Consider the following 9,194-nt stretch of genomic DNA (forward strand, 5'->3'; position numbering starts at 1 on the left):
ATCTACTAGGTCCCTTCCGACCCTAAATCTATGAAATCTATATATGTGAGAGATTTATCTAGAATGGAAGTTGAAATCTAACCTTAGAGTGAATATTGTTACATCTGTGATGACAGTCCTGTGTAGTTTAATCCATGTATCACTGCTAGGGTGGAGGCCCACTGAAGTCAGTAGGACTCTATATGCTCTTGATGTTGTAGTGATCTATCATCCATCATGCTCCATCCCCTTAGCCTTCATGGTATCCCTTCTGACCATTGTGCCTTTTTGTCCTGTCTTAACAGCTACTTGTTCAATATCCTCATTACCAAACCTAGCTTTTATTGATCACTACCTCATTATCGCATTATGTATTCCTCAATGACCCCCTTTTCTCTGTACTGTCACCTGCTCCCACTGCTCTTCACAGTCCATTGACAGTCAGGATTTTCCATTTCTCTCCTCTTTCAGCCCAGTAATTAACTCCTTTGCCCTTCTTGTCCACTAGTGCCTGTGTCTCCAGCATCCAGCTCATTGGCAGTATCTTCCCACTCTCTATCATTTTTGTTCCCATTCCTCATCAGTCTATTTTCTCTCTTTGTCTCTTTTCTTTTTCCCCCCCCCCTTTGTCACTAAAAGTGAGATTTCTTGTTCTCCTGCTCTTTCCCTCAAGGGATGTCCCCCACTGGTACTTGAGGGCCTATAAAAATACCAAGGAAACCCTAGCATTCCCTTTCTTCTACAGTTACAGCATTGCCAACTAGAGATGCACTGATACGGCAGTCCGATATCAGATCGGTACCAATATAAAGAAAATTTGCTGTATTGGATATCAGCCTGACGGGGCCAATAATTTGACTGATAAATGCCCATGCTGTGCGCAGCCACAGCGCACCATGGAGCAGAGCTGGCAGCATGGAGAGCTGCCTCCAGCTAGTATGTCGGAAGGGGAGGGGCGTGGGAGGGCAGACCAACGCCCCTGCAGTGAGGGTGGGGGCAGGCACTGCCCAGGGGGCGGGGGTGCAGGATAGAGACGCATCTCATTGGGGAGAGGGTGGCTCCTGCCACTGCTTGCACCTCAGGAGGGTAGTGGTGGTTGGGGGTGACCCCCGCATCTGCGCAAGGCGGGTGGGCTGGAGCCAGGGCTGCATGGGGCTCTTCTTGGCAGGGGCTGGGCTCGGAGTGTGCACTGGTGGCGCTGGGAGGTGGCTACAGCCATGCCAGATTTTACTGCAGCTCCACTCCCAGCCCTGTACCGCCAGGCACAGCCCGGTTCTATGTCCCACCTCCGCTCCTGTGCCAGGAAGAACCAAGGCTGCACTGGGCGGCTGGCGGCAGTGACACTGAGAGCAGAGGTGCCTGCCCTTGCCCCCACCCTCCCTCACTGTAGGGGCATTGATCTGCCCCCCATTCCCCTTCCCTCCCCCTTCCACCGCAATAGACTTACCACCTGGAGGCAGCTGTATCAGCTCAGTATTGGCTATGATATGCCTCCTTAAATATCAGCTATCTGTATCAGCCCCCAAAATCTCTATCAGTGCACGTGTATTGCCAACATTTGGAGTTCAGGTACCAGGATATGGACCACCCCTTTCAAAAATACAGTTATGTTTTGCATTTTCTCTGTAACCATTAGAACTAGAAACTTTTAAAATTTTGCTGTCTTGCAATAATGTGAAACCAGGAGTTGCAGCTTTATTAAAACCAAATATTGTGATTTCTGACAAAATCACCAAAGTTGGCATACCTAATCTCATGGCAGTGTTGCAGTTAGTTTACTTTACCTTTCACCCTCCTCACTTTCATTAGAAATGTGTGAATGCATGCGCTCGCTCTCTGTAAGATGCAGTTGAGACGGTAGAGTCTTGGTACTGTTTTGTGCTCCACAGGTCCTTCCAGAACAGAAAACTTGAATTTTCCAAATTCTGGAAAAAAGCAGGAAGTGCAAAAGTAATATGGCACTTCCAACTCCACCCTTGTGAGTACTGGAGTAGGAACTGGAAATGTATTACTTTCTTAACCTTTCTCCCAAATCACCCTGCCATTCTCTGCATTCCCAGCACAATCCAAAATTAGCACTTCTATTCATGCAGTCTGGTGGCTCCTACTGTAATCTGAGCAGTGTCATTGGTCTGGTATTTTCTACTGCTTACCAGAATCTGAGGAAAAGTGCTGTGACTCTCTATGACTCTCTGGACTAAGTTGGGGATCAGAGGAATCAGATCAAGGTTTGGTGGCTAAATATAAGAGGAGCACAGGGCATCAGCGAGAGCTTGCATCCTTGAATCCAGGCTAACAAAGTTCTTTGGGTGTGAGGTGGATATAATGCATCATATCTGCTTACATATCACACCTTTTCTCAAAAACCAAACCCTCCAGAATTGGGGCAGATGCCTTAAGCAAGGAAACCGATATCTGCACCAGAATGGAAGCATGGGGACCCTGGCTTCCAGGCCCTCTGTCTCTCTGGCCTCATGGAAGAGTGATGGAGTCCATTCATTAGTGTCACTCACCCTCTCCCTGCAGCTCCACAGCTAGAGCTCTAACCTTCTCATAGCCACTGCCAAATTAGCAGAAGCTTTTGGCCAAGTTATCAAGTTTCTAGGTACGTTTCTGAAAAAATTCATTTCCCCTTCCCCCACTCTGCCTTTCTTTCTCTGTGTTTTGCCGAAGCTTTAAAAGGACTTTCTCAACAAAGCCACTCAATTACTTCCATTGCCTTCAACTGATCCCAGTCTGTGGCTTGACTTAGTGGAGTCCTAGGCTAACTTAGTGGAGTGGTGAGGATGCCAGAGGCTGCTTAGGTGAGTGTGGAGGGGTGCTTGGAAGCCACTGAATTAACTTGCATTGCTAGCAGCTGTGTAGAGATGTATGTGCAGGGTGGGTTGGGTACAGCATGGAGTTTGAGAAACAACGTTTAATGGACTGATTTGCATTGACCAGCATGGAATTAATCTCTGATTTAGTTTCTGTAAGGTAGAAACCTGCCCTACCTTCCATTGACAGCCATTCTGTGATATTAATTGCCCATTGTTCAGTGGCTCAGTTTTCCCTCACCCAGCAATTGATGGGTATTTACAGTTAAAAGTGCACCCACTCACCAAGGTCACAGTCCCCCTCCTCCTGGGAACCCAGAAACAGGGTTCCAGGCAGCAACCCCTCTACCCCCAACCTGGTCACACCTCCATACTCTGCCTTGCACCCCTCTCTGTCCCCCTGCTCTTCAAATCAGCCTGGGCTGCTGTGAACTGTAGTCAAGTACAGGCAATAGAGGTTGGAGCAGTCAAGTTCTGGCTATGTACCAGAGGAGCCAATTACCATGCAGGGGTTGGGGGGTTTTGTGGTGCAGCATATTGTGGGATGTCTGGAGGATCCAGGGGTGAGCAAAATATGGCCCATAGACTGAATCTGGCCCACCAAAGGATTTTGTCTCGCCTTCAGCTGGTCCCTCAGTTCTATCCAGCCCAGGCGTGGGGGGCAGCCTGGGCCATGGCACATGCAGCCAGTCCCATTGCCTCCAGGCAAGCCGCAAGGCTGGGGCAGTGTGACAGCTGGACTTGCTTTCTAGCAGCCCTTGTGGTGGCACCTCTTTCCAGTTGCTGCTGCCATCTGGCCTGGCCCCACTGCCTGGGGTGCACAAGCCCATCTACCCCTCAGTCACCTCTGAGGGCAGGGCATGTGGCTGAGCTGATGGGATGGGGGCCACAGGCAGGCAGCAGGACAGATGGGTGGGGTTGGGATCTTGCAGTGGTGACAGCACAGGGCCAAGGCCTGGGGCAGGCACCAGTTCCACAAGCAGGGACATGTGGGGAGCAGATTATGGTTCTGCCCTGGGCCCCGGTCCCATGCTGTCACCGCCCCAAGATCCCAGCCCTGCCCACCTGTACCACCCCCAGATGCTGCTCCCCGCCCACCCGTGGCCCTGTTCCAGACTTGGACAGAGCCACTTAGGAAATTTTGGTGAACTGTTGTGGGAGGAGGGAAAGGGGTTGCAGACCCAGCCTTTAGCAGCTCACCAAAATTCCCTCCCGCTCAAATAATTGCCCACACCTGCAGTAGTCACTACTGAAACCTTGGTGTCCACACATAACACTGAACTGGTTCATGGAGGACCAGTTTGAAATAATACCTCATTATCCAGGTTTGCTTTTGAAACATTTCAGGAGGTTTTAACAACTAGAAACTGACTTGTACATATGGATGCTTGTGGTTTAAACTGCATTTAAACTAGTTTAAGTGTTATGTGTGTCTACACCCTGAATCTCTCCCTGGCTCCATACTAGAATCCTGGGATCATGGAGCTCCCTTGTGAATGTCATCCAGGCCCTAGCAGAGGTCCTGTGGAGCTGGAGTAGCAAGCTCCTGCTTGCTTCTGTGTTCCAGTGTCCTGTGGTGCCCGTTTCTCATAGCAGTCATTAACTTACGCATTTTGAAATATGTAATTGAATTGCTTACATGACTTACAAAACAGTCTGCAGCCAACCTGGAAACTGCCTGTTGGCTATTGTGTACAGCAAGAACACTGCCTTCCTTCAGTGCTTAGGTAAGATTGCTTGAGTTCTTATAGCGGTGCCTGAAGTCAGGACGTGTAGCCAACCAGCTACGTGGAACAGAACAACTGAATGTAACATGCACTGTCATATTGTACAAGACAAACTGAGAAAAGAGGTGTTGATCTGTAAGAAGGAGAGCCGGGATCCGCACATGGCAGCACAGAGCGCCCCTGGCCCGAGGGTGTGTGACTCCTCATGGCTCCCAGTCCGCGTGCCATCAAGCCAGGCGGGCTGTGTGCCACCATGTGTAGCTCCCAGGTCTCCTTCTAGGAGCCACATGCTATTGGGCCAGCTGGGCTGGTTCTGTGCCAGCATGTGGGGCTCCCAGTGCAGCAGCTGAGAGTACGCACCACCAGGCTGGCTGGCTGGCCTGGCTCTGTGCCTTCACCTGCAGCTTCCCGCTAGAGTGCTGGGAGCCCCACATGCTGGCACACAGCCAGCCTGGTCTGGGCTGAAGGCAGCTCCCAGGTCTCAGCTGGAGCCGCACACTGCCAGGGGACTGCGTGCCATGGACCATGAGTGCCTGCTGCCTGCTGCTGCTGCCATCAGCAATGGGGGCTGTGGCAGGGGGGCCCACACCTGCACGTGCACCATCAGGCCAGCTGGGCTGGCTATGTATCAGCATGTGGGGTTCCCGGTACTATAGCTGGGAGTGTTCGCCACTGGGCCGGACTGGCTTCTTGCCTCCACATAGGGTTTCTGGCCCTGCAGGCAGGAACTCGCCTCCCAACTTGCAAGCTGTCTGGTCAAGCACCATCGCCCTTGGTGCCTCCACGTGGGGCTCCAAGCTGGAGTGCTGGGAGCCCCACGGAGGTGGAGGCACAGAGCCCACCCATTCGATGGTGCCCAACCTCTGAAAGCCCATGCCTCCCACTGGCTTTCAAAGGGGCAGCTGTGGGCCAGATAGGATGGCCTGGTGAGCCAGTTTTTCCTGCCCCTGCTCTAGACCCTCTCTAACTTCTCCACATTCTTCTTAAAAGGTGGAGCTCAGAATTGGGCACAATATTCTAGATGAGGCCCTCCCAGCACTGAGTAGAGTGGCACTATCACCTTCCATATCTTACACTTAATAATTCTGTTGATGAGGACCAAAATTGCATTGGCTTTTTTTGCAACTGCATTTCTGCTGACTCGTTGAGTCTCTGACCAGCCGAAACCTCTGGACCATTCTCTGTAATGGTACCACCCAGCCAGTTAATTCCCACTTGTGCTTTCAATCATTCTACCTAGATGTAGTGCATTATATTTATCTGCACTGAACTTCAAATTAATTGTCTCTAGCCCAGCTCTTCAATGTATCAAGTTCCTTCTGAATTATACTTTTCTCTTTCAAAGTGTTTGCAATCCTTTCCAGTTGCCTTACTTGCTTAGTGGTGTTTTGCCTCTGAAATTTGGATGAGAGGAAGCTGGCAGAGGCTCAGTCCGGGGGTGAACCAGAGGAACTGGTATGGAAGATAGCAGCCAGCTCTTGTGGAAGAATTGATCTTTCATTGTTTGTGTTTGTACTGTTGGACTTGCATCATTACCTGGATGTAGCTGAAGTAGCTGATTTCAAGAGTGCTTGAGGCTACACCCATTGTTTAACTGTGAAAAGATTGATCCTTAATGACTTTCAAAACCTATTTGTTCTTTAAAATTCTTTCTGATGGGGGGGTGGGGAATTAGGTCTTGTGGTGATAGGACAGAATGAATCTTAAATGTAGGTTTGGAGAGTTTTTTATTAATCTGGTTTAATATAATTTTGTGTGTTTGAAACCAGAGATGGCTGCATCTTGAGAGAAAAAACAGCACAAAGACATTATGTTGGGGGTGTCAAACATATGGGCTATGGAGCTGTATGATCCAGCCCAGGGGTTGCTGGAATGATTCCAAGCACTGGCTTTACCGCTGTGCACTGCATGTGTCATATAGGCTGACCCAGTGACATCCTGAACACAGAACAGGGTTAGTCTGGGGCTTGTGTGTTGCTGTGGGGTCAGGCCAACTCTCAGGATCTCAATATTGTGCTGTTAAACAGGAGAGCGTGACACAATTGCACATATACAAACACACAAATCAATTAGATGTGCACGTGTGCGCACGCATACGCACACTACCAACTCAGGCACATGCACATCCAAACCAGCCTAGGCACATGCATACCTATCACCAATTCAAGCACATACACTATACACCCCAGAAGTTGGACAAAAATCAGTTGTTCATACCTGCATACTCAGTACACATACACAGATCACTAACTTATATATCATGCACAATGACATGTATATATACACATGCACACATTCACCAGTTCATGCACATACAGCCCACCTACACATACACACAAGTAAGTTCCTAACTTGGATGGTACTGTGTGTATGTGTGTGCTTGGGGTACCTGGGATACTTGGGGGAAGGTTAAGGTGAAAGAGAAAGAGTTAAAGTATAGGGAGTAAAAGTTACCAGAACCGGGATTAGAACTGGTGGACTAGAGCAGTGGTCTCCAAAGTGGGGTGTGCAAGATGATCCATTGGGGTGCGGGAAGAAAATATTAGAACTTCTATTTCTATTTATATAAATATACATATATTGGGGGTGCGTACTCAAAAAATTTTTACTGATAGGGGTGCGCAATCAAAAAAGTTTGGAGACCACTCGACTAGAGAGAAGCTAGCTGAGGAACTGAGGCTTGGGTTTACTTAAGATCAAGTGGCCCCAGGGTTACTCGAGGTCACTGGTGCAAGGTGGGGTGGGGGGAAGCCTGGTGGCAAGGAGGAGACAGCCAGGAAAGAAACTGAGCCAGAAACCTGGTTTCCCAGGGGAAAAGGCAGTGGGGATAAGACAGTGGCAAAGAAACGGGGGGTTTGGAGGCAGAGAGGAGCTCAGGACAAGTGTTGGCAGTGGCAATGAGCCATAAGCAGGAGAAGGAGAAATGAGACAGAAGTTAGAGGGGTGAGGAACAGAGATTGGAGCAGGGCTGAACCATAGTAAAGCAAAACCCAACTCAGGGGTCCATATAACAGGTTTATTAAACAGACAACATGCTACACAGACCCATGAAGTTATTGGTTCACACATACACACACATACTCACAATGGCAGCAGGAGAAAGACTCAATGGAAGGGTTGGAGTCCAGGTAGGGAAGAGAAACAGAGTCCAAGTCCTTGGTTGAAGAGAGGGTGGGGGTGATAGCTACCTGTCCAGGCTAGAAAGGGGTCTTTGTCCAGTATGTGTTGTCCAGAGCGGGGTCGCTGGCAGGGCCTCTGGGTGGATAGGTGGTGTGGCACGGTGCTGGTCCAGATGGAGAGGGTGTCCCAAGGAGTCAGTCTTCACTACCACCTTTTATGGGGCAGACTACCTCTGATCTCCTATGGGGAGGGCCTGTCCAGGCAAGGTCAGTCCTGTTCCTGAGGGTTCCAGGTGTTCTTACTGAGTATGTGAAGCCTGGCACAATGGTGGGTTGCCTTATTTGTTTCTTGAATGCTGAGGATGGTTCCAAGGGCTGGGTCTTGGTCAAGGTATTGGTGTTGATGGTTTGGTCTTTCAGAGGGAGCTATTTTTAGACCTACTGCCATTGTCTCTCAAGCACCCTCATTCATCCCCATTCATTCAGGAACCAAGTTACATAGGAGGGGTAGTGAGAGTCATAGGTTATACAACCAGGCATGGGGATAAGATGGAGGCTTGACATGACTTATGCTAACTTACATATATAGGCCTAAAACAGTATTCACACAATATAAAAACAGTAAAAAAATCAATACAAACATAATAATTATCACTTTTATAAAACAGTGGATATCTATGTCAAAATAGCAGGGCACTTATTTGCAAAGAGGGAAGAGAAAAATAAAACTTACTACCTAAAATAAAATGTTAAAGCTTATCCTACATCTTAGCTTACTTATACTTATCTATAGGGAATAGAGAGGGAGAGAAAGTCAGAAATGGTTGGGGAAGGGAAGGGAATGCATTTCAAAATTAAAAAAAGAAAAACTGGGAGTTTTGCTACACTTGCTGCTTGCAGCACGCTGCTGGTCTGGCTTTGCGTGCTTCTCTGGGGTTGGTCTGGATAGAGCTATGCTGGAGCCAGTGCACAGGGCCAGTCTGGCAGGGTGCCACATGCAGTGCACATCCCAGCCAGACCCTCTGCTATGTTCCGTATGCATGGTCACTCTAGCCCCATGCACTACATTCAACCAGCCACAGCTTGTTCAGCATGTGGGGCCAGCACAAGGTGCGCACTGTCCACAACACGTGGGCTGGACCTGGTGCTGCATGCAGCGCAGGGGGTCCAGTGTGTGTACTGCATGTAGTACCTCAGACCAAGCCCCCATGCTCTCTGCAGTTTTAGGTTCAGCCCACACACTGTGGGCAGTGTGCACCCTGAGCTGGCCGTGTATGCCATGCACACAGCGAAGCCTGGGTCCAGTGCTTTGTGTGTGGCTTAAGGGTTGGACCCATTGCCATGGGAGCTGCATGGGGATCAGTCCCAGTGTAGCCTGTAGACTAGCCCAGCAGCCGTCATCTGGCCCATGAGGCCAGAAGAGTTTGACACCCCTGCATTAAATGATGTGAATTCAGTTACCCAGACATCTCATGGGAGGATCACTCAGAAAAATCCGAGTGGTCGCAAAGTTTTCTATCATGCATGGATGACCTCTACCTGACTCAAGAAGT

The 9,194-nt window shown here is 49.4% G+C and overlaps 1 protein-coding gene across 2 annotated transcripts in view; it reads left to right on the plus strand.

Moving 5' to 3' along the window:
- Positions 1-9,194, plus strand: part of GNPAT (glyceronephosphate O-acyltransferase) — a 46,150-nt gene that overhangs the window by 3,473 nt on the left and 33,483 nt on the right. The window lies entirely within an intron of this gene.

Source organism: Gavialis gangeticus, unplaced genomic scaffold (genome assembly GCF_001723915.1).
Source record: "Gavialis gangeticus isolate Ggan-Ray unplaced genomic scaffold, GavGan_comp1, whole genome shotgun sequence".
NCBI classification, from domain to species: domain Eukaryota; kingdom Metazoa; phylum Chordata; order Crocodylia; family Gavialidae; genus Gavialis; species Gavialis gangeticus.